At 37.6% G+C, this 27,018-nt stretch overlaps 1 long non-coding RNA gene across 1 annotated transcript in view; it reads left to right on the forward strand.

The window, feature by feature from the left end:
* Positions 1 to 26,020, forward strand: part of LOC122480845 — an 89,531-nt gene extending 63,511 nt beyond the window's left edge. The window contains exon 3 of the long non-coding RNA XR_006296678.1: positions 25,842 to 26,020. This is a non-coding gene — a long non-coding RNA (uncharacterized LOC122480845). The remainder of the gene's footprint in view (positions 1 to 25,841) is intronic.
* The last annotated feature ends 998 nt before the right edge of the window (positions 26,021 to 27,018 follow it).

The following is a 27,018-nucleotide window of genomic DNA, read 5'->3' on the forward strand; positions in this document are numbered from 1 at the left end:
GTCAAATAATTTGAAATTACTTTCGGCTCACACTAAAATATTTTCACTGCGTTGTTCTGAAGCCATCCTGTGTTAGATTCCAGTTTACTGCTCTGTTACTTTGCCAGCTGTGAACTTGGCAGGGGGTTGTTCTGTGGTTTAAACAAACAAACAAAAAAGTAAATTGACAAAATGGATATTTTTTTTTTAAAAATGAGACCTTCAATTTGATACTGTATTGTTGGTGACAGTTGTTTGACTCTTGATAGTCCAGTCATAATGAGACAGGATACTGCATAAGCCAAAGACCACACAAAGGGTGGATGGTAAGTATCAAGAGGGTGTGGAGGAAGTGGGTTACAACCTCTTTTTCTCCCAACTGTAGAGTCTCGGTTTGTCTTTAAAAATATCAGTTCAAAAAAATACACGCAGCCCTGATATATTCAGGAACAATAGTAACCACAAGAAAAAAAAAAGGTTCATTGAAAGATGCGTGACTTTTTCACCTTTTTTCCTTCCACAGGAATTGGCTGCTTTTTTTTCTCAAATGTTATCATTTCATGTCATTATGTCAAGCCTAATCTATTGGAAGTTCCCAGGTCCTCTGTAATTTAGGTTTTAAACAACATGTGATTTACCCTGTTATTAAAAAAGAAAATTCAGTTGCCTTCTCTGAATGGAAGACTTCCTGCCATCCTTAATATATTCTTCTTTGGAAATTGGGATGACAGAAGATATAAACCTGAATAAATCCACTGTGTGGAGCTCCTTTAAAATGTGAGGACCTTGTCAATGCGTTAAAAAGTAAAAGTTGGTTTTGTTCTACATATCCTTGCTAGAACCCACGGTGCATAAAAAGGGGCCACAGCCCATTTGCAAGGCCTCTGAATGAACTCCATTCATTCTGTACTTGGAAATGTCTCTTCAGCCACAGAGAAACAATAGTTATAACCTAATTTCTTTGGCACCAATATTAGCAGAGGAAAAGCCAAGAGACCTTTATGAAAACTCTAGCAACTTCTCTTGGTGATTATGTAATTCTGTATTCATTGATCATATTTGTGTATTTAAATAAGCACTTTTATAAAGGGATTATAAAGTGGTTTTGGAACTGTATTATCACATTTCATGTATTGAACAACATTTTAAAAACAGAGTGCTCCAAAGTCATTTGTTTGTTTTGGTTGCTAAAGTTTATAAAAACCATGCTAACATGCACTGAGAGGCTTTAAGAGGAAAGCCTTAATTTCTGTATCTTCAAATCTGATAAGATTTCAAAACTATAGTTTTGTTAGGTAAATCCATTAATCAGTTTCCACATTTACCTGTAGAAGTCAGTGGAACATGTAAAACCTGGAAGTGGTAGTGATAGTTCAGTGTCTGTTAATGCCATTTCCAGTGGTGTCTAATTTTTTTTTTTTAATTTTTTTTTTTCAAAGTTTATTCATTTTTGGGACAGAGAGAGAGACAGAACATGAACGGGGGAGGGGCAGAGAGAGAGGGAGACACAGAAACGGAAACAGGCTCCAGGCTCTGAGCCATCAGCCCAGAGCCCGACACGGGGCTCGAACTCACGGACCGCGAGATCGTGACCTGGCTGAAGTGGGACGCTTAACCGACTGCGCCACCCAGGCGCCCCTAATTTTTTAAAATTTTTTTAGTTTATTTATTTTTGAGAGAGAGAGAGTCAGAGCATGAGCAGGGGAGGGGCAGAGAGAGAGGGAGACACAGAATCTGAAGCAGGCTCCAGGCTCTGAGCTGTCAGCACAGAGCCCGAAGCAGGGCTCAAATCCACGAACCCGTGAAATCATGACCTGAGCCGAAGTCGGACACTTAACTGACTGGACACTAACCCAGGCACCCCTAGAGTAAATGTTCTTAAGCACAGATCTGATCTGAGCATTTTGCTCCTTGCTCAAAACCCTTTGCTAACTCCCCTTTGTCCTCAGAGGGAAGGGCCACATCCCACGTGACTCATAAAGTCCTCTTTCTGGCTCTGGCTTCTGCCTCATCTCCCTCCATACCTCCTGCACGGAGCTATCTTCGGTGGGCCTGGCTCTGTCTTCCTACATGGTGTTGTTTCTGCATGTTGGTGCCTGGAACTCTCTACCTCCCAACTCTGTTCCCCCTACCCCTTAATCTGACCAACTCTTACTCTTAAATTTTGAAGTCTTAACCTTAACCTTAAGTCTTAACAACCTTAGTTGTCTTAACAACCTTAGTTGTCTTAACTCCTGGTTGAAAATCTAGTGTATTTGGAGCTGATTGTATTGGGGATTCATTGTTGAAGGATAATTTGGAACAGATTGTGAAGAACTTTGTAAATTGTGCATTCAAGGTTTTGAATAGGAAGGTGATGTCAGCTCAGTATTTTAAAAGTTTGAAGGATGGACTGAGCCTTAAAATAACATACCCACCTGATTAATCATCAGTGAACTAGGAAACACCTCACTAATTCCTTTATGATCCCATCTTCACTCTCCCCTAAACACTGTGAAAAATTACTTGTTCCGATTGCATTCTTAGAGACCCTGCTAATTCACAATTGACAAACACCAGCTGCCAGTATTTGGCTTTATGTTGTCATTTACTTGGTTAGTGATGCTAAATATAATATTAACTAAAACTCAAAAACCATTAAATTATTGGGGCACCTGGGTGGCTCAGTCGGTTGAGGGTCCGACTTCAGCTCAGGCCATGATATCACAGTTTGTGGGTTCAAACCCTGGGTCAGGCTCTGTGCTGACAGGTCAGAGCCTGGAACCTGCTCGGATTCTGTGTCTGCCTGTCTCTCTGCCCCTACCCCACTCATTCTCTGTCTCTTTTTCAAAAATAAACATAAAAAATATTTTTTAACCATTAAATTATTAAATAGTATATAATGAAATACTTAAGAGAGCAGGCTCTATGGAGCCCTCGTTTAAAATTCTTGTTCTACCACTTATTAGCTGTATGAATGTGGGCAAACTATTTTGACAACTTATATAGCAAAATAAACTCAAAGTGAGGGGTGTGGAGATTGGGATAAGGAACATAAACACTAATGCAATTTGCGAATTTCTTTGATTTGAGAGTATCATCTAAAAATCCATGTGAATCCTATATTCTCTTACATAACATTCTTTTTTTGAGAGAGAGAGAGAATGTTTGGGGGAGAAAGGCAAAGGGGGAGAGAGAGAGAGACAGACAGAGAGAGTACCAATCAGGCTCTGAGCTGAGTGCGGAGTCTGATGCAGGGCTCAATTCCCATGACCCTGGGATCATGACCTGAGCCAAATCAACAGTTGGACCCTCAACCAACTGAACCACCCAGGCACCCCTCTTCCATAAAATACTTCTAAAATAAAAAAAATATATATATATTTTTAAGTTTATTCATTTATTTTGAGAGAGAGAGAGAGCACGCATGGACATGCATGAGTGGAGGAGGGGCAGAAAGAGAGAGGGAGAGAGAGAATCCCAAGCAGGCTCTGCACTGTCAGCACAGAGCCCAATGCAGGGCTTAATCTCACAAACTGTGAGATCATGACCTGAGCCAAAATCAAGAGTCGGACGCTTAACTAACTGAATAACCCAGGCGCCCCTAAAATAAAAATATTTTTAAGTTGGAGAAAGGGTTAAGTTGGTTGGTAATTATTGTCTCAGATTTTTTGTATGATTATTTCCCCAAGAAGACATACTGTGTTTACCCTACTGTTTAAAGCACCCTGTGGTGCAAAAGCTTGTGAAGTGACTAAGGGACTTCCAGAAATATAAATGTAAAATCTCATTAGAGAAGAAGTTCTGCATTAATCTTTAGCCATTGATTTACAGTGTACCCTAAGAATACTGTATTCTAGGTGAATTTTTTTTTCATCTAGTTCAATAATGTTGCAAAATAACTCGTCACTTCCCTCCCCTCACCATCCCTAAAGCCAGAATATCCTAACTTTCCTGGTTTCACCATGTTTCCAGTTACTCTCACAGAAACATTAGGAAACACACTACTGGCTTATCTCTTTTCCTTGTCCCCACCAAATATCTAAGGTAAATATTTTAGTCTTTCTCCACACAATCCACCATAAACATATAATTCTTTCTATCACTGCTTTTTCTTTTCCATTTATTTCTCGCAGTCAGCAGCTGAGTTTTTTTATCCCTTGCCTGTACTATATGAGTTCATGAACAGGTTTCCTACATACACTCTCTTTCTGCTTTCACTTAGCCTATGTACCATTTTCCTTCATTGTCTCTTTATCAACTATGAAATTAAGTATTGATTTTCAAATCAGGCCTTCCCCCACCATATTATGTTGACCTTCCTTTCCTGTCTAATCTTTCCCACTCCCCTATATGACCCGTACTTTACAAAGTGGACTGTCCACTCTTCTCTGAGCACCCACTAGCTCTCTTGTTCCAAGCCTTAGCACCAACTATTCCCACTGCCTCTCACTATTGTGTCCATTTTTCAAAGCCTAACTCACAATCCTCCTTCCCCATAAATCTTTCCTTGATCATCTTAGCTGAGTTTGTGGAGTCTTTTCTCCTTTCATTTATTTGTATGGAATAAATATTTATGCCTAACATGTATCAAATGATAAACTAGTGCTGGGGATTTAACAGTGACTAAGACAGAGTTGGTACCCCCCAACAAACACACCCAAAGAGGTTATAATCTAACAAAAAAGAAGACCTGATAGCTAATTTCACTTGTCGTGGGTTTTAAAAGGATTGGGACAACATGTTTAAAAGGGTATAACTTAGCCTGGGAATCAAGTGTGGCTTCCCTGATGTGCAGTATAGAAAGAGATCTGGAGAATGAAGAGGTGTTAGCTAGGCGAAGTAAGAGGGGATTAAAGGAATTTGGGGACAAGAAAGAGTGTTCTAGGTATAGGGAACAACATATGCAAAGGACCTGAGGTGGGAATGAACAGGGCATATTTGAAGAACTGAGAGAAAACCAGTATGGGCAGCCAGATGGGTTGTAACATGAATAATAAAACAGGGGAAATTGAGGTATTAGCAAAACATGGATTGATGACCTATAGGATCTAAAAAGGATTGGAACTGAAGTAAGGAGAGAGGATAGAGAAAAACAGGGAGAGAATGGAAGAAAAAAATGCCTGGAGACTCTAATGAGTTTGAAGAAAAAGGATAATATAGAACCTTTTGGTTGGTGAGGCCTATATTTCATTTCTCATTAAAACTTGTAGTACATATTCTGTCATATTTTATAGTTATTTATATAGTAGTCTTATTCTTTTTTTTTTATTTTTTATGTTTATTTATTTTTGAGAGAAAGATGGAGAGAGTGATCAGGGAAGGGGCAGAGGAATAGGGAGGGAGAGAATCTCAAGCAGGCTCCACACAGTTAGCATGAAGCCTGATGTGGGACTCAAAATCGCAAACCATGAAATCATGACCGGCTCGTAACCTCAGCCGAAACCAAGAGTCAGACACTTAACCGACTGAGCCACCCAGGCGCCCCTATAGTCTTATTCTTGATACTAAATTATAAGTCACCAGGGTACTTACTTAACGTTAATAATTATATTGTTATTAAGAATATGGGTCAATGGTTACAAGTAAAGAAGTCTTTGCTGCTATACTTATTTCTTCTCTGATAATTAAATTTTTTTCCACCATCTTATTCTGAATTCATCTTATATGTCATTTGGCAAATACTTATTGCCACAGGGTGCATAAGAGTTTAGCAAGCATAAAGAGAGGCACCAAACCAAAAAGCAAATTACATGCTACAAAATAATTTTCTAACTAACAAATGAGGTATTTTCTGGAGTTCCCTCTCTCTTTCAAAACATAGGAAGTGTTAGTATGTCTAGGCCTATCCACAGGACTGGAAAGAGAATGAGGACTAAAGAAGGGGCAGAAAATTAGGATTCAAATTTCCAGCTTCTTAATACTCTTGCTGCTTAGCCTATTCCTTAACTTTTCTTTATTGATCCACTCAGAACTTTTTTTCATTTGGGGTGGGAGTGCTTCACATTTTGGGAGAACAAATACACATGCACTAAGCCATTTTCAGAAATGAGTCACTAAGACTATTATAACCTAAATAAATGAGGCACTTTTTGCTTAAAGTGTCTCTTTTTAATACGCCTTTGAATTTCTCCTACCTTGGCTTCACTGAGTCTGATGTGTATTTTTTTACACAGATATAGACAGGATGTCCTTGTTTTTTCAGTTAGATGTCAGATAAACTCACCATACATTCATTTTCAACCTCATATATTTTTTAAAGTTTTTAATTATATGAAGAAGTCATCTACACATGATATTAAGGACCCAAAGTTAGTGGAAAATAATATTAAAACATAACAATTTTAAAATGTTAGTGATCACCATCTTCCATTTTTTTTGTTTTTGTTTTTTGTTTTTTGTTCTCCTAAGTACTTCCTAAGGGTGGTTACTCCAATAAAGCTGTGATATATGCACTCAGAGAATCCAGGGCTCATCACACCAGCATGGCCAAAAAATATGGGTGTTAAATGTCTCTTGGAAGAAGCCATCAAGGACAGTGTTATGAAACATGAGGATCCCTGGGTCACCACAATATTTAAGCTCAGTAGCTATGTTTTTGCAAACACTCTACAGTTCTGTCTGAGGTCTTATAGATGACCTGGAATAAAGTAAATAGGTATGCTTTGTAGATATCTTCAGTCATTATCATCTTTTTAGGAATTCAACCATTCTTTTTTATATTTAAGGAATTAAATAATTTTGTGAGTGATGTGAATCTGAGCGTGGCAGATTGGGTAAAATAAATAGTTCTATGTTTTTTGAGAAATAGGATTTTACTGTGTTTTGAAATCCCTCTAGATGTTTTCTTACAAAACTCCCAATAATTTAGTTACGAAGGCAACTGCCTCAGATGTGATGTCTGAGTTCTTGCTAATCTTTTAATTAATTATTTTGCTCTTTTATAGTCTCGTGATTCATGTCTGTCCTTAGCTGTCCATTTGTCTTTATGTCTCTGTGTGTCACACTTACTTCAGCTACTTTACATAAAGTAGAACTAGAACCCCCTGCATTCTATAGAATAAAAAGCAATCACTTTTTTGCCTTCTCACCCGTGATTGAGAGAAACCCCAATTCACAAAGCAATGCCTCACGGCTCTTCCTAGCCATAGGAGCTGTCCAACTCCCATGAGAACTGCCCCTTGGAGAGGCATGAGTTAGGATCTAGTTCTAAATGCATTTATAATGTGTATTTATCTTATTATTACTTTGAATAAATAATATGATACCGTGTCAAATATACTTCATCATATTAACATATAGAGTATCGAATATAGAATTATAGCAGAGATTTCCAAGACCTCAATGAGTGTGGTATATAGAAAAAGCAGTGCATTAGAAATAAGGAGGCCTAACATTCTTGTCTCAGAATCCTGCTGGTATTCTCTATGTGTATTTGAAGATAATTGTTTAATTTCCTGGGCCCTGTCAAGAAAGGGGAAAGAAGTAGAAGGCATGCCCATTCCTTTTAGTAGTATGATCCAGAATTTACATATATCCCTTCTGCTCGTGTACCTTTGGTCAGAGCTTAGTCAGTTGGTCACATGTGGGTGGAAAGGAAGCTGGAATATGTGGTCTGAACCTGTAACTTGTAGGATTGTATTACTAAAGGAATTGAACTGTTGAAGGACAACTAACAGTTGTTGCCATTGTCCCCTTTGATCAGGAAAGCAAACGCTGTCTCAGCACTGTCCTTCCCTTCTCACCTCCAAGCCCATATCTGGAATTGGGCCATATGGTCACACTTAGATGCAAGGAAGCTATGGAAGCAGAAAACAGGATTGACATGACTGGCTTTGACCAAAGGATCCTAAGCTTTCTTGGTTCACAGCTCCCTTTGGGTCTCAGTAATTTTCTCATGGTACCAACAAACAAACAAACAAACAAACAAACAAAAAAACCCATAAAAGTTCCATTTACAACTTAGTGGGCATTTGAATAAATTACACACATAAATCAAAAGAACAGTAATACTTTTTTTCACGTTTAAATGACCACATGTTACTAATGGAATGTAATACCTGAATCTAATACCTGTTTGGGGCTCTGCAACTTCGTAAACATTAGAATCAGATTGGACAGTGCCATTTGTTGTTCTCCATGCTTTTAATCCATACCTGTTTGTTTGTTTGTTTTGTTTGTTTGTTAATAATCATGGCAACCACTGAAAATCCAGCTCCTCTGATATGGCATAGTCAAAAGAATGTAGTGATTTAATATGGAAACTGTACTCTACACTAGTAGGTTGCACACTGTGCAACAGATGTTGAGTCCCAGTTTCCCTTGAAAGTTAAACTATGCCATGGCCCACAGTGAGTTTACTTTGGCACTTGGAGACTAGGCACACAGTTTGAGAATCATGGGCTTAATTGTGACCCATTGTTTGGAGCTTGACATATTGCTCCCCAGACAAGAATCAGGTTTCTTTTAAAGAGAAGGAAGGGAGAATGGAAATTGTTTAGGAAACTAACAATTTCTCCCTCAGTCTGACCCAGACAGGCTAAGTATATTTTAGAACAGAGGTCATGCCTATTTTTATAACTATTTTATGTATAGTACAATTTTTGGTACTTAGAAGTCAGCATATATTTATTAAATGAATAAAGAAATGAAGACTATATGGTTAAGGGTATATATTTAATTCTATTAACCATAATGCCAGATTATAGGAAATTTGTTGCCTATATAATAAGCTTCGGTGTGAATTTAAGGGCCTGTACTATGCCTTCCTCACCTCTTACTTCCAGGGTCCAGCAATTATTTGGCAAATTCCAGATGACAGAAAGGTGTTGGTGGGATGAATGATTGAATGTCTCAGTAAGAGCTAGTTCTGTCTCCAGACACCATTACAAAGAAGTTTCATTACATGGATAATGAAAATGCTTATTACTGAACTCTCAATATAAATGCCCATGCTGACTGTCAAGAAAGAAAAATAACTACTCTGTCTTATCACTATGGATCTAAGGCTTTTCTTTGTTACCACAGTCACCACTAGACAAACTGACAAAAAGAGAGAAGCAGAACTTCTTGAGATATGAGAAGGACCTTTCCTATAATGGTTTACCTTGTCAGCAGCTAAACCATTTCACAATTCAAGGTCATTTCATAAAGCCTAGAAAGTGACTTTTTCAAAAGGAGCCACCAAATTTTATAAGTATGATAGATATGTGAACAAAATTTGTCTTTCTCCTTTTTCTTGTCCCCTCAGCCCAAATTTATTTTTTATGCTTTTGCAACAAAGGGAGCTATTTAAGCTCTTTGCCCTTGGTTCCCGTGATTATAAAGTGCACAACTCTGTGCCATTCTGTGGAAGACGTGAATGTAGTAGCATGTTTAGAGTTATGTTACCTATGGTTATTTGATTTTTCTGGTAGTATATTTATATGTCTCTATCACATTGAGACATATGTGATTCTTTTGAAGGGAGTATTTTGAAGGCAGAATCCATGTTCTTTTCATTTTGGAATCTGCAGAGCATTGCACAAGACCCAGTACAGAGTAGCTACCCAGTATATGTTTGTTGAGTTGGCAAACTATTTATCAATATTTTCCTCCAAAGCATTAAGCATGGTGTTTATTCATAATAAATACTCAATGTGTTTGTTTTTATTTTGTGAGAGCCAAAATCATCTTTTTTTTTAATTTTTTTTTTCAACGTTTATTTATTTTTGGGACAGAGAGAGACAGAGCATGAACGGGGGAGGGGCAGAGAGAGAGGGAGACACAGAATCAGAAACAGGCTCCAGGCTCCGAGCCATCAGCCCAGAGCCTGACGCGGGGCTCGAACTCACGGACCGCGATATCGTGACCTGGCTGAAGTGGGACGCTTAACCGACTGCGCCACCCAGGCGCCCCATTCTTTGTTTTATTGAAGAGTATTTTATATACATTTAAATATATATGTTAGTATGTTTTTCTACCAATGTAATTAAAGCTTTCACTGAGTATTTACTAGTTTCAGGTCAATGTCTAAATGCCACACTGATGTTGCAGTGTTTTATATTCCTAAATTTTATTTTTATTTTTATTTATTTATGTATTTAGAGAGAGGGTGCAAGTGACAAGGGGCACATAGAGAATCCCAGGAGGGGGAGAGAGAGAGAGAGAGAGAGAGAGAGAGAGAGAGAGAGAGAGAAGGGCTCACCTGAAGTGGGGCTCGAGTTCACCCAATGTGATACTCAGGCTCACAAAGCATGAGATCATGACCTGAGCCCAAGTCAGATGATTAATGACTGAGCCACCCAGTCACCCCTAAATTTTATTTTTAAATGCATTTTTATTTATTTATTTTTTTCCAAGCACAAAAGTAATACATACTCATTGTTTGTATTTTATATACATATATATATTTCATGTATCCTCTAATTTTTATGAATCTGTTTATATGTAATAATATTTTTACAACTTTGGGGTGTGAACTTTTAAAGGAAATTGAATCATACTGCTCACACTATTTTGCAGGGTTTTGTTTTTGTTTTTTTTTTTTACTTTATAGTGTATCTAAACTTTAAAGTGTAAAAGATCTTTCAACTAACAAATACAAATTCTCCTTATTCTGTTTAATTCCTAGATCTTACTTTTAGATGTTCACGGTACCCTATACTCCTACTTTGAATAGCTTATCACACTTTAAGTTTAAATTAGTGCTTGTAAAATTGTAAGTTTTATTCCTGTTTCCCTATTAAATAGATTGTAAATCCCATGCATAACACACACTACCTGAAACATAGGCAGGTAACAGCAACAGATGCTATGAATGAATGAATGGGTGGTGGGCCCACTCATGGTGGACCTTCCATCCCAAGACTTTATTTACAAAGCCTGTGCTCTTGCCATGTCTTCAAACGGTCTCCCCTTAGAGGTTCCTCTATATGCTTTATATGCTATGGGGTTCTTTAAAAAAAAATTTTTTTTAATGCTTATTTTTGACAGAGGGAGAGAGACAGAGCATGAGCAGGGGAGGGGCAGAGAGAGAGAGGGAGACACAGAATCTGAAGCAGGCTCCAGGCTCGCTACGGGGTTCTTATTGCTTACAATTACATTATTTTTAGTTTCATGTAATATAGTTTAGGTCAATGCAAAGTCAGAGAAATAAGCATTTTAGATATTTGGAAGTATAGGCATAATAATTACATAATGATAAAAATCATCAGCATTTTAAATCTTTTAAGTTATTGGAGCTTGGTAATTTTCAAAATTAAAAAGACAATACACATTTACAAAATAGCTTTTTGTTTTCACTTTTCTGCCCATTCTCTTTCTACCTATTTGAGAAGAAAAAGTTTCTAATCTACAATAATTATATTAAATGAAATGATGAATGGCAGAGATAGCTAGTTAACCCTAGTACTTGTTCCCATGGTGGTGGGGTCTTAGATTTGTGACCATTCACAGTGGATACCTTATTTCCAACTTACAGCCAGGCATGGCCTACACCCCTCTCATAACCAGTGTTAAAGTAGGTTCGTAAATGACAAAACTTGGGTAACTGGATGGCTCAGTCAGCTAAGTGTCTAACTTGATCTTGGCTCAGGTCATGATCTCAGGATTCATGAGATCTAGCCCCATGCCAGGCTCTGCACTGACAGCACAGAATCTGCTTAGGGTTCTCTCTCATTACCAACCCCCCCCCCAATAAATAAATAAACTTAAAAAAAATAAATGATAAAACTGAGGCTAAGAAGGTGTCATCTGTACAAGGTAATAAAACTAGACACTGGACTGGTGTCTTGGGTTCTTATTATTTATGCTTTTTGTCATATTGCTCACCAATCTTTTTGAGGCCCATCATAAAGTATATGACCTTACTGTTTTATTTTTTTTTTTTTTTTTTTTTGTGAGAGAGGGAGTGGAGGAGAGGGGGAGAAAGAGAGGAAGAGAGAATCCCAAGCAAGCTCCACGCTCAGCGCTGAGACTGACACAGGGCTCTATCTCAAGACCATGAGATCATGACCTAAGCCAAAATCAAGAGTCAGACACTTACCCAGCTGAGCCACCCCAGGTACCCCATAGTACATGTTATTAATGAAGTTTGATAAGTTGTTTTTCCCAACTCCATTATGGACACATGCTTATCTGCACAAGTGAGAGAAGAACATGGGCACCAAGGAAGATTTTATTGTTTATAAATAAGGTAAAATTTCTCTCTCCCTCTGGGAATGAGGAGCTATTGGAAGAGTGTAGACAAAGAATATATCCCATTTAAAACACTCTGGGCTCAAGGAAAAGGTAGTATTAATTGCTGTCTATACTCTTGACCTAGCTACTGGAAAGTAATGTTTTATTTCCAATCCTCAAAAAATCAAGCAGTCCATTCATTGACTGAAACACTATAAACCTAATTGAAAAATCCACATGCAGAAAAAAGCCCAGTTGCTGATTTGAGTGCTCTAATTTAATTAAAATTAATTGAATTAATTAATTTCAAAAATTAATTTTGAAAATTTCAAGCTGGAAATTTTAGTATGCAATTTGTATTTGAGGTCATGCCCCAGTGCACTCAAATTTCAGTATTCTTCATTTTCCTGCGGGACCCAAATATGGACAACCTTAGTAAACAAGATTCTCCTCCACTTCCTTTGTGATTGTTTTGGTTACTGTTCCATATTGCTTTTGCTATAGCCTTAATCAGAAGGACAATCTGTATAGAAAGATACACTGACCTTGACCTTTTCTCCAACCCACTTTAAAAAGAAACCATTTTGGGAGGGTCTCTGATAGTTTCTTTTTCAATTTGTCTGCTTTTCTTTCTGTGTATTTTGTTCCTTTTTGTTTGTGTGGAATAGGGACTGAATATTGATGACTGAAAGTTTGGATTTTTTCCAGGCATTTATTTTGGGACAAGCTCTCAGTCTGTTGGCACTAATACCTACCCACTTCCCTGTCCTCTCCCCACAATATGACAGACTCTCTTCCCTCTATGTAGTGGGAAGAGTGGGAGTTCTTTAAAGAACCACTGTAAATTTATTTACAAGAGATTTTCTGGGAAAACATTAGATAAGGCCCAGGGAGCTCATTAAAGATAATAAAACTAGTTGCTCTGATTTTTTTTTTTAAAGGAAATATTCTTTAACCACTTCCTTGCATTTCCATCATTAAAATTGTCTCTAACTTGACCTTTCCTGAATAGCCAATTCTCATGTAACTTCCTTTCCCCTTCTACAGCATGAAGTATTTTACTGAGATGATTTTTCCCGGTACAAATATTTGCATTTTAAGGAATTGGGAGATGTTAAATCACTGTACTGCCCTGCTCTTTTTCCACATCCTATGATTCACTTGAGATTCCAGATTCGTGGTGTTTTTGCTTTCATATTTCCATGCCATGAGGACTGGAATATGGTGAAGCTTTGCAGTGAAAGTTAGAAGCTCTGAATATTACTGGGTAACTTTGGCCAACGACCTTTACATTTCTTTTTTTTTTTTTTTTTTTTTTTTTTTTTTTTTACTGTTTCTAGTTTTGCCTTTCCCAGAATGTCATATAGTTAGGATCATACAGTACATAGCTTTTCAACGTTTTATTTTATTTTTGGGACAGAGAGAGACAGAGCATGAACGGGGGAGGGTCAGAGAGAGAGGGAGACACAGAATCGGAAACAGGCTCCAGGCTCCGAGCCATCAGCCCAGAGCCTGACGTGGGGCTCGAACTCACGGACCGTGAGATCGTGACCTGGCTGAAGTCGGACGCTTAACGGACTGCGCCACCCAGGCGCCCCGACCTTTACATTTCTTATTAGTAAGATGTATGTATGATGACTAGTAATCAACTGATCCATACATTTGTTTGGGTTTGACTACTAAAGTCAAAGTAGTAATTAATTACTAGTAATTCATGAATAAAAGAATTACAAAGGAAGGGTTACTTGGATTAAAGAAAAGGAAGAACATTTTTTTCAAACATTATCACATTCTTGGTTTTAAATGACTAGCAACCTTCCTACTGAGGAGTGTAAAGTATTTTTTCAAAAGGTGCTAACATAATTATAGTGACATAATTTTAGCAGTCTCCTAAGTAGGTAAAATAATATCATAATTATATTTAATTTGTCCAAAACCAAAGTTTTTTATGACTCCTCGATTCTCTCACTCCCTTGCAGACCAAATTTCAGTTCTACATTAGGCATAAAAATTCCTGCATTTCATATCTCGACAGTGTCTATACTGTTATGTATTTCTTTTATTTTTGAACTGTTATATATTTCTTATATGCCTTTGACACTCATTCTAATCCTTCCTTATATACATTGTTATTATTCTCTAGAGTTTTAAATGACTTCCATCTTCTAAATTGAATTTTAGTTTGCTGGAAAAAAAAAGAATTGCATAGTCTATTTACTCCCAAGTTGTATCTATTATTACAGAATAAATCTTAATAAATAAATCATGACAACTTGCTGCATAGTTCCTTGGCATTAGAATATATAAAAATAATTGCTGGGGCAATTAGCATTAGTCTATGTAAATAAATAAGAAACAGTTCATTTTGATCAGTTTCTCAAAATTATATATTATTTCCTTCAAACATGAACTTTGTCTCAATAAGCATAACATCCAGTATAACCCACTGTAGTAGTAAAGCATCTTTTAGTTATGGGGAAGGAGGGAGTGACTAAAGCTTTGCAATCATAATATTTTACATTTTATAGCATTTTATATTTTTCACAGCTATTTTTATGTGCCTTGCGGAGTAGACACAAAATGTACTTTAATATAACAGCACACTATTTGAAATGAATATTAGGTTTTACTGGAAATACTTTGAAAGACAGTATAGAATGATGGAAGTATTAGAATCAAAGTGCTTGGGTTTGACCCCAGCCCCACTCCTTGCAAGCTGTAAGCTTTGTTAAGTTTCTTACCCTCTCTATATCTCATTTTCTTCATCTATAAAATGGACATGGTTATAACAATTGGCGGTGATAATTAAACGAACACATATAAAGCACTTAGAATCATGCCTAGAACTTACTTAGCATTGAACAAATGTCTACTTTTATTACCATTTGCAAAAATATTTCAATGTGTTATGATTTCTAGCTGAATTCATATTTATTACCATAAAATTTACATTTAAAAATGGATCAGCTGTAGTTGATAAGTTTATTTCTCTAACTACAGTGTGAGAAACATGGGTATAACCACAGTGTCTTAAATTTTTGTACAAACTATCCCTTAGCAAGTACTTTTTATTATGTGCTCAACTTTTTCTTATGTGCTCAACTGATGCTTGAATACTGTCCGTTAACTGAATAATGAACTTTCTATTGCTGGATAAATATTTATTGGAATGTGTTCAGATTTGGTCTTTTTAAATTTGTTCTGCTTTCTTCAACTGTCCTGGGCAAGTTTCCTTTTTTTTCTTTGTCAATTGAAACATGTATAAAAGTAAATAAATAAATATATATATATATATATATATATATATATACCATCAAAAATATTTTAGAGAAGTTATGAATTCTCTCCAATGCTATTCCATTCCTCCTATAAGCATCCTTATAATCCCATTCTCCAGAGGTTTGCCAAATATCCTCTTTGTTTTTTATATACTATATAAACATAATGACATGCCCATTATGTGTGTATACACACACACACACACACACACACACACATAGTGAACATTCCTACATCTACTACTAAGGTTCAGAAGAAGAAAGTTGTCAATACACTGGAAACCCTATCCGTTCTTTTTTTTAATGGCTGCAATGATTTAAGACTATACCTTTATTTATTTATTTATCAGTAGATATTTAAGTTGTTCCTAAATTTTTGCTGTTACTAATAATGCTGTAACAACTATTTCTATTTTATTTATTTATTTATTTTTAATTTTTTTTTCAACGTTTATTTTTTTGGGGACAGAGAGAGACAGAGCATGAACGGGGGAGGGGCAGAGAGAGAGGGAGACACAGAATCAGAAACAGGCTCTAGGCTCCGAGCCATCAGCCCAGAGCCTGACGCGGGGCTGGAACTCCCGGACCGCGAGATCGTGACCTGGCTGAAGTCGGACGCTTAACCGACTGCGCCACCCAGACGCCCCTCTATTTTATTTTTATATTATCATATAACCATTGTCTATAGGATGGATTCCTAGCAATAGGATTACTCGGTAATAGAACATATACTTTTCAGACTTTGATAGGGAAAACTGCATTATCCTCCAAAAGTTTATGCAAATTTATACTTCCACCAACAATATAATAGTTCATTTCTCTACACCCCATACCTATCCAACAGTCGCTGATATCAATCTTTTAAATTTTTCTAATTTGATTAGAAAAAATATATTTATTTTAACTTAAATTTTTAACCGGTGAAGTTCAGTATCTGTTCGTATCTTTACTATGTATTTGTACTTCTTTGGTGAATTATCTGTTCAAACCCAGAACCCATTATTCTATTGATTTATGTTTTTTTGTTGCTTTGTAGGAATTCTTTATAAAACATATGTAAATTTTTTGTCTGTTATGTGTCATAAGGATTTTCTTTAGGGTATGATTTGAAAGTTTCTTATGCATCATTGACTACATGAAGGCATAGGTGCCTGAAGTTAAAGAATGAATATTTAATAAACCATTTTTTCACACTTCCATAGTATTTTAACCTCTCACAGCAAAGGTTATTTAAGAAACAGGGATTACTGGATCCAAAATTGTATTTGTTGGGGCACTTGGGTGGTTCAGTTGGTTAAGCAGCTGACTTGATTTCGGCTCAAGTCATGATCTCAGGGTTCCTGAATTCAAGCCCCACATTGGGTTCTGTTCTGACCATGTGGAACCTGCTTGGGATTCTCCCTGCCCCTCTCTCTCTGCCCCTCCCCTGCTTGTGTTCTCATCCTCTCAGAATAAATGAATAGAACTTAAAAAAAAATAAAATAAAATTGTATTTGTCATTTTTGTTTTCATTCCTCGATATGCACCTATACATTAAGTTATTTGCACTTAATTCTTTCCATTCTCATGGATAAAGGGTACTGCACTGCTACAAACCCCATTTTAGAGTTATATATCTAGTTTTCCAAAGAGGCAACCTATTACAATACCAAATAAATCACTATATGGAAACTACGTATTCCTCAGTAAAAGGACAATTACATTTGTTTAAAGAGTCAAGACTTCAAATCATTTTTCTTAAGTATTCTTATATGTACCTCTAACCATCTCTTATATGTATGTTCTGTTTCTAGAATTTTTTTTGTTAAGAAAGGAACTTTGGATATGATAGAAGATGATAGCCCTAGAGGGGCGCCTGGGTGGGTCAGTCGGTTAGGTGTCCAACTTTAGGGGATCAGGTCATGATCTCACGGTTTGTGGGTTCGAGACCCACATCGGGCTCTGTGCTGACAGCTCAGAGCCTGGAGCCTGCTTCAGATTCTGTGTCTCCCTCTCTCTCTTCCCCTCCCCCAATCATTCTCCATCTCTCTCTCTCTCTCTCTCAAAAATAAACATTAAAAAATTTTTTAAAAGACCCTAGAAAACCTGAAAATATATTTAAAAATAACTTCAACACTTTATATAGTACTAATATAAATGAATAATTGCTTTTATTAGAGAGGAAACTGCTTGACTCTATTCTTACAAAAACAAAAAAAACCCAAAAAGGACACACATGCACTTTTGTAAGAGGTATTCAATTATAACCATAGATTATTTTTTTTCCTTTTCCTTGTAAATTTATGGGTTATGTATCTTTTATTTTTTTAATTGTTTTTAATGTTTATTTATTTTTGAGAGAGGGAGACACAGAGGGTGAGCAGGGGAGGGGCAGAGAGAGAGGGAAACACAGATCTTAAGCAGGTTTCAGGCTCTGAGCTGTCAGCACAGAGCCTGATGCCAGGCTCGAACCCATGAGCTGTAAGTTCATGACCTGAGCTGAAGTCGGATGCTTAACCCACTGAGCCACCCAGGTGCCCAGGGTTATATATGCTTTAGAGACAGGGAATATATCTTATCAGTAGCCTATACGTAGAGCAGATATTCTGTCACTTGAATTTTTAAAATTTAAGTTTTCCAACCTGATTAAAATTTCTTGTCTACTATCTATAGAAAGAAAAAGAATAACATATTTTGAGAAATAGGAAAGTCTGATCCATAATTTCTTAAGACTATCATGTGCTTTATGGTAATTTATTTTTAAATGTTTTAGTATATTTAATGTGATTTTAACATCTTTAATATGTTAGAAAATAAATGTACTCTCTATTTCTTCATCCTCTGCTAATTGTGTTCTGGTTGTTGTTTAGTTCATATGCATGAAACAACTAAACTCTGGCAAGAGTTTTTAGCCGGGCTCAGCTTGTAATAAGCCAAAAGATTTTGAAAGAAGATGGGCATTCTTTAGCTTCCAAAATGTTGACTCTGGATTCAGCAGCCACCAAGTAATAATAGACTACCCACTGACTTAAAGGTCAGAATCATAGAGTGATTAGAACATCATGATTATGTGAAGAAAAAAACATTGCATCATCTTGTGCCAAGTTTGGATTGGATTGTGTTCTCTGACCTACTTTCCTTAGACTGGTTTGGTCTGTATGGACAGAACATGTACCAGAATTCTCTGAAGACTATTAGTTATTATTTAAAATATGAAGATTTTAAAGAAGTCATATATTAATGATTCTTACCTTCCCAGCAATATTATTCATGTGGTTAATTTGTCAACACCTAGGTGATATAAAGAACCTAACAGTGTTCAAAAACAAAGACAAGCAATATTACTGGAAGCCTTGATATAGGCTAATATGAGAAACTTAATTGACATTTATACAGGTTATACAGGTCATTATGTTTATAAAATATATATATATATATTTTAAAATAACTTATACATAATGTACATACATAAAATTCATCCTTTTAGCATGTACAGTTTAGTGGTTTTTAGTATATTCACAGAGGTTGTACAGTCTCCCACAGCAAAGGTTATTTAAGGAACGTGGATTACTGGGGCGCCTGGGTGGCTCAGTCGGTTAAGCGTCCGACTTCAGCTCAGGTCATGATCTCACGGTCCATGGGTTCAAGCCCCGCGTCGGGCTCTGTGCTGACAGCTCAGAGCCTGGAGCCTGTTTCGGATTCTGTGTCTCCCTCTCTCTGTGACCCTCCCCCATTCATGCTGTGTCTCTCTCTGTCTCAAAAATAAATAAACGTTAAAAAAAAATTTAAAAAAAAAAGGAACGTGGATTACTGAATCTACAATTGTATTTTGGGGGGCCAATATCACCAATATTTAATCTCAAAACACTATCATTACCCCAGAAAAAAAAAACCCATCCTATTATCAGTCACTCCCCTAAGCTGGTTCTTTGGGATAAGCTTCTGACTAGACTGACCAAGAAAAAAAAAGACAGAAGACACAAATAACAAATGCAGTTTTCTAAATAGATAAGAAGAGAATGTTACTAATGTTATTAAACACCTTCATCAATAAATTTTAAAAAGTTGTTGCAATGAACAAATTCTTAGGAAAACACAATTTACCAAAAGTAAAGAAAGAGAATAGAAAACTTTGAGTAGTCATAACTCTTACAGAAAATGAATCCATATTGGGGCACCTGGGTGGCTCAATCGGCTGTGTCCAACTCCTGATTTCAGCTCAGGTCATGATCTCACGGTTCATGAGTTTGAGCTGTCAGCTCAGAGCTTGCTTGGGATTCTCTCTCTTTCCCTCTCTCTCTGACCCTCCCCCCCCCCACTCTCTCTCTCAAAAATAAATAAAAATAAACTTAAAAGTAAAGACAATGAATCCATATTCAAAATCCTTTCCACAAAGAAAAGTTCAGGTCCAGATAACTTTACCAATGGATTCTATCAAAAATTAAAGGAAGAGATGGATCTGTTCCAACACAAACTGTTCCAAAGAATAGAGAGTGACCTACTTGTTTTATGAGGCCAACATAAATGTGTTACCAAAATTTAATGGTGTTATGAAAAATGAAAATTATGAGGAAGGAAGAAAAATTATGAGAGTAAACTTTATTATCTCAATAGATGCAGAAAAGGCATTTGATAAAATTTATCATCTTTTTATGGCAAAAAAAATTTAGCTTACTAAGCATAGAAAGGAACTTCATTAATATGATAAGGATCTCTACAAAGAAACAATTAGCAATTATACATAATGGAGATTCACCAAAAGCTTTATCTTTGAGATCTGGAATAAGGCAAGGATGATCACTATCACCCCTTATATTCAGCCTTGTTCTGGAGGTCTGAGCAGGTGCATTAAAGGAAAATAAAAGTATGCAGATTAGAGAGGAATTAGTAAAATTTCCATTATTTGTATATAGTTGTGTTGAGTGATACTTCAAAAGCATCTACAGATAAATGATTGGAAATAACAAGGCTGATGAGTAAAAAATCAGTATTAGGCAACTACCAATCTGAGATCTCTACGTGGGTATCTTGGAGTCATCTCACTGTTAACAGGGCCCAAATCCTTGATTTTTTTTTCTCTAAAATGTATCTCATCTCCCTTCTAATGCCCTTATTTCTGTCAATGGCAACACCATTTACCTAGTTACCCAAGCCAGAATTAAAGGTAGGAATGCTTCTAGCCTTTGTAAAAATCAGAAAAGGGCACTTTTTGCATATGCATGTAGCCCATGGCGGGACAGGGCTTTGTGAGCTCAGTGTGTGATAGATTTCAGCTCTATGTGCCCTTGTCACCTTGGTACTCTTACACAGTGAGCATCCCTCACAACTGTATGTGGCAGCCCTCTTCTGATCTTCCCCCATTTTCCAAACTCCATTCGTAAATACTGTCAAGTCTATCTCCAAAATATATCATGAGCTGTTCTCTTCTCTTCTTCTCTGCTCCTTCTACCTCAGTCTGGGCCATCATCATCTCCCACCCTGACTACTGTACAATACCCTCCTGGCTGGTCATTCTGTTTCTACTCTTGTTCCCCTCCAATCTGTTCTCCACATAGCAGCTAAAGGGATCATCTTAAAACATAAATCCAGTAACATCAGTCTCCTGCTTCAGTTCTTCAATGGCCTTCCATGTCACTCATAAAAAAACAACAATTAAAAACCCCAACCTCTTTACTATGAACTGCAAGGCCCTGTGTGATCTGCCCCTGTCTGTGTTTTCAGCCTCATCTTGTGCCACTGTCTCTGTCCATTCTGCTCTGGCCACTGTAATCTTACTTCAGTTTAATTAACTTGCCAAAGTTCTCAAGTACCTCAGGCTTTTGCACCTGCTGGTCCCCCTTTTTGAACAGTAAAAATTACTACAATTTCTTTTGCTGTTTCTATGCGCCAGGCACTGTTGTAAGAGCCCTCTGTATAATACACACATCTACTCCTCACGACAATAGTATGGAATAGGTACTATCGTGCTCCACATTTTACAGATGAGCAAACAAAGACACAGAAAGTTTAATTTTTTTTAACGTTTATTTATTTTCTTGAGACAGAGAGAGAGAGAAAGAGCATGAATGGGGGAGGGTCAGAGAGACAGGGAGACACAGAATCTGAAACAGGCTCCAGGCTCTGAGCTGTCAGCACGGAGCCCGATGCAGAGCTCGAACCCATGGACCACAAGATCGTGACCTCAGCCGAAGTCGGACGCTCAACTGACTGAGCCACCCAGGCACCCTCAAAGACACAGAAAGTTTAAATAAATTGCCCAAAGTGCCACTTGGTAAATGATGAAACCAGGATGCACTTCTCCACACTTTTTATGGCAGCCTCTTCTTAATTCTGGGCGTAAGCATATGTCCCATCCTTGGGGAGGCCTTCCTTCCCTGGCCCCTGTGTTGGAGATGGTCTCACTGTTGGTCACAATCTCAGCTCCTGGTCTGTGTGCTTCATCGTGTGTGCTATGACTTGCTGTTATTATTTTTATCTGTTTTTGCCCCATCTCTCTCATGAGAACAGAAGGAACTCACTATACAAGCATCAATATGCCAAATGCTATAAAATACAAAGTGGTGAAAGAGCATACTTGTTCAACATCTAGTACATTGCTTTGTGTGCAATAACTATTCGACAAATGTTACCAAATTAATAAGAACAACATACCTTTCCTAGTCAGACACTTACCTGCACAAAATAAGTCTTCTACAATTTAAAACCAAATGAAAAATAAAAATTGCTAAAATTTCTCCTCAATCAACTTTTGCTAGAAAAACCCTACTTATGTTCAACTTACTGTAAGGACCATATAACCACAGAGACAGGAAGGAATGTGTCTAGCCATGAATGGATGATAGGCCAATAAAGTTGTTGTTGTTTTTTTTTTTTCAAAAGAACTCACTGTTGAGATCTTTTCTGATTCTGGGCTACATGCAATGCCTTTGATAGTAATTATTACTTTATTTTAGCTAGAGATTTAATTAGGAAATAAATATCCAGTATTTCTTTTCAGCCAAATGCCTTAATTTATTCTAATGTTCTGCCAGGTTTCTTATCAAGAGTAGCAGAAACTGATTGGCTAATTGAAGCAAAGAGAATTTCTTGAGAGGATGTCAGGTTCACAACACCAACAGGAGACTGGAACACAGGACGCTTGGAAATAGGCAGGAGCTAAAAGGTCACTAGAGTCAAAAAGCCAGATGCAACCCCACAGTGACTGCTTCCTCAACAGATGACCTACACGAGGTGCCACCACCACCCTGCCACTGTCCCCCATCCTGGCATTGCCCATAAAATACAAAATCCTGGGAGAAAGTGCCTGATTAGCCTAGCTCATGTGATAGGCTGCCCGAGTCTTCTCACATTAACACAATACACAGTTAATTCTCTGGAAGGAAACTGGAGATACGTAATACTGGGAGGCCAAAACCAAAAATGTCTTTTACATAAGTTGTGCAAGGAAAAGCAGAAATAATGTGTTTTCACATTTTCTTCTTTTTAGAATTTTGTTAAAGGCACAGATTTTATGCACACGCAGAAATCTGAACATTAGAAGGGACTTCACTCTTCCTCTAGCCTGACACTCCTATTTGATTTAGGCATTAAACAAAAAAATTCATATTCTCACCGAAGAGTGAAATATGTAATGAACATTCATGAATAAGTCATGTGTGACATGGGCTTATCAGAATTAAAAGTCAAGAAGGCATCCACCATCTTGACAGAAGTGAAGAGGGATGTTTAATTTGGGTCATGACCCAACCATATTTTCACCTACCTATTGGCCTCTTCCTATGGTTTGCCATGTCTGTGAGTTTCATTTTGGACATACTAACTCAAGCTCAGTATGTCCCAAACCAAACTCATCTCTTCCACACCTGCCACTTCTCTTGTTTTTCCAGTCTTGATAGGCCCACCCCATCCAATCTAGCCACCAGCTCCAGAAACCCAGGGCTCATCCATGACTATCCCACACTTCACCATGCACATGCCATCATATCACCAAACTCTCAGTTATTCCTACAGATTGCTTTTCACGCGTATGCCTTGCTCTCCATCCCCCCTCGCCAGCATCTTGGCTCAAATTCATGACATCTGTACTTCTTACCACCTAACTTTTCTTCCAGTTTTGGTTAATTTTAGTAGGTATTGTAGGACATGCGGTTTAGGCCACTGGGTACAATTCCAGCCATATATCTTACCACTTCTTCCCATCTTGTGAATGACTGGAATTCTGAATATATCCTACTCTTTCATGTACCTCAATTTTTAATGTGCTGGTTTTCAATTGGTTAATCTTTCTACCTGTGTGGGTCATTCTTGTCCTCCTAGTGTGCCTGCTAAACTTCTACTCCAGCCTTTCGGATTCTGTTTTATCAAATTTTTCCTGAAGACTTTCCCATCCCAACTCTACCACTCTCAAGTGGACTTGGGCATTTCCTCTGAGCTTCCATAGCACTTGTCCATTTTCCCCTAGACTATTTGCCTACTCTCCTTATTTGTCCGTGTGTCTGTTTTCCTTTTTGAACTGAGAGCTCCTTGAGTGCAGGGACTGTGGCGCATTCATGGTTGTGTTTTCTCACTCACTGCATTCATTTAGCGCCTGCTACACCACGGGCAACAAAATGAACAAAATGGTAACACATGAAGCATGCTTCACTGAATGAAACCCACAGATGAGGATGAGACTGTAGGAAACTCCAGAAACCAAGCTGAGAGGGGCCTGTGCGTCCTCACCCTGTCATGCCTATTACCCCAGCTGCACAGTGGCACCCAAAGGGAAGGAACCTCAGGAGAGCAGCCTTCATCACATGCCAAGTGCTGGGACCCCCTTCTCTCTTATTCTCACCAATTTTTGTTATCTTACCGCATTTGCCTAGAATACAAACTACTTGCAGCTCCCATTTCTAGCCCAGGACTTGCCTCAAAGACCTAACAACCGTTTGGGTCCATTCCATTGTAAATCTCCTTACACGGAGTTCATTCTATTTCTTCTTTGCTGTTCCAAGTGATGACACCCCTGCATCAGCCTTTGACCCGTGGACTGTGCCTCAGTGTTGGCCCTCATGGTCCGCATTGCTTTTGGGATCAAGCCTGAAGATAGAGAGGGATATCTTGGGCAAGGCTAAAATGAATATCAGCCTAATTTAAAGAAAAAAAAAAAAAAAAGTAGAGCCATGGGAGAGAGTCCAGAGTCCAGACCTAACCGTTTTATCTGGAAATGTCTGTTTGTCTTAACGCCCACTTTTCATGGCCTTGTGTCCATGTACTACATGTGTGCACTCATCCATATGTTCTTCTGTTCATTTATTTCTTTGGGCGCTTCCTGAGCTTCTAGTCTATGCTAGACTCTGGGATAAAAAGATTTTAGAACAAAGACATTTTCCCTGCTCTTCAGATTGCTCATAATCTGGAAGGAGAGAGTTCCATGAATGATAATTATAAAACATAAAATAAATGTGTCAAAATAAAGGAACAACTGACTGGCTCAGTTGGAAGACCATGCGACCTTGATTTAGGGGTTGTGAGTTCGAGCCCCACAATGGGTGTAGAGATTACTTAAAAGTAAATAAATAAAAATTAAAAAAAATAAACGTGTCAAAATAAATATGCACAGGTCTAACAGTAACAGAGGAGAGAGTGTACAATCTTAAAGGTAATATCTGGTGCCTGACATAATCCCAAAATGTTAAATATTTCATGCAAGGCTTTGTATAACCCTGCTCCACTTTTCTAACCTTCTTTCTTTTGGTTTTATTATTTCTTTATATAATTAAACTCTCTAAAGTCCAACCATATGTGACACTACCACAGAAGATGCTCATCGGGCATTTTAGATAGATTTTATTTTATTCTATTTTATTTTATTTTATTTTAATTCAAGGTTGTGAAGTAAGACTAATTTATTTGGGGGAGGAAATTTGATAGAATATATTTGCCTTCAATATAGTCAACCTTCTACCAGCTATATGCATCACCCCAAATGATAAATAATCTTCGTTTCACAGATAATCTTAAAATCATGCACAGTTAAATTTAGGATGCATTTTTTTGCTTTCCTACTCTATTATCTTACCTAGGAGATATGCCCCATAGACTTTCCCTTTTTCAGGCTGTCAGCATTTAAAATTTAAAATTAACATGCATTTTCTAACCATATGCCAATGTTGATAAGTTTCTGATGGATGATGAGGAAGGAAACTGTCTGAGGACAAAAACTTGTCTTGCACAATCCCCAAACGAATATATGTTTAAATGGCTGTTTTCATTGTTCTCCTGTGTGTGTCTGTGCATGTGAAGTCAAGATATGAACAGCTTGCAGAAAAATAGTCCAACTCCTATATCAAAGAGGTCTATGATACATGTAATAGCAGTGTTCACAAGTGTATTTTCGAAACAGCCTTTGGGTGGAGTTCTATTACTGCCAACGGATTTAGTTGTTGTGGTTTATTCTAACACTTACTGTCACTTTGAACAATTAAGGTTGTTTGATCCAACGTTAGAAGACTGCATTTCATGAGAACCAAGACAACATCTCCTCTAGCTGTCTGGGCCAGCAGTGTGCGTCACACCACAGACAGCCTGCCCAGCCACTTCTTTCCGGTTCCTGTTTTTGTCTGAAAAATGGCAAAGTTGGGAATTAAAAATGAGTTGTAAAAGCCCCCAGCGTGATTCTTTGTAGTCAAATGTAAATGTAAATAAAAGCATACTAGGTTTGGAAATCAAATATAAAAGTGCATACAGTATTAATCCCTTTTTAAAGGAAATTTAAATATATCCAGTGAAATAGCTCAGCTACTCCCTCTTCCTTTTGTGTTTTCAGTCTTTGTCAGAACACTGGTTCTCCAGCCTTAGATTACACAGATGCTGTAGTTTCCCTTTGCCTGATGCCCGTTCCCTGGTAACTAACTGCACTTTTCTTTACGAACTCATTTTTTTTTAATGAAATTTATTGACAAATTGGTTTCCATACAACACCCAGTGCTCATCCCAAAAGGTGCCCTCCTCAATACCCATCACCCACCCTCTCCTCCCTCCCACCCCCCATCAACCCTCAGTTTGTTCTCAGTTTTTAACAGTCTCTTATGCTTTGGCTCTCTCCCACTCTAACCTCTTTTTTTTTTTTTCCTTCCCCTCCCCCATGGGTTCCTGTTAAGTTTCTCAGGATCCACATAAGAGTGAAACCATATGGTATCTGTCTTTCTCTGTATGGCTTATTTCACTTAGCATCACACTCTCTAGTTCCATCCACGTTGCTACAAAAGGCCATATTTCATTTTTTCTCATTGCCACGTAATATTCCATTGTATATATAAACCACAATTTCTTTCTCCATTCATCAGTTGATGGACATTTAGGCTCTTTCCATAATTTGGCTATTGTTGAGAGTGCTGCTATGAACATTGGGGTACAAGTGGCCCTATGCATCAGTACTCCTGTATCCCTTGGATAAATTCCTAGCAGTGCTATTGCTGGGTCATAGGGTAGGTCTATTTTTAATTTTCTGAGGAACCTCCACACTGCTTTCCAGAGCGGCTGCACCAATTTGCATTCCCACCAACAGTGCAAGAGCGTTCCCGTTTCTCCACATCCTCTCCAGCATCTATAGTCTCCTGATTTGTTCATTTTGGCCACTCTGACTGGCGTGAGGTGATACCTG

The sequence above is a fragment of the Prionailurus bengalensis genome, chromosome C1 (genome assembly GCF_016509475.1).
Source record: "Prionailurus bengalensis isolate Pbe53 chromosome C1, Fcat_Pben_1.1_paternal_pri, whole genome shotgun sequence".
NCBI classification, from domain to species: Eukaryota; Metazoa; Chordata; class Mammalia; order Carnivora; family Felidae; genus Prionailurus; species Prionailurus bengalensis.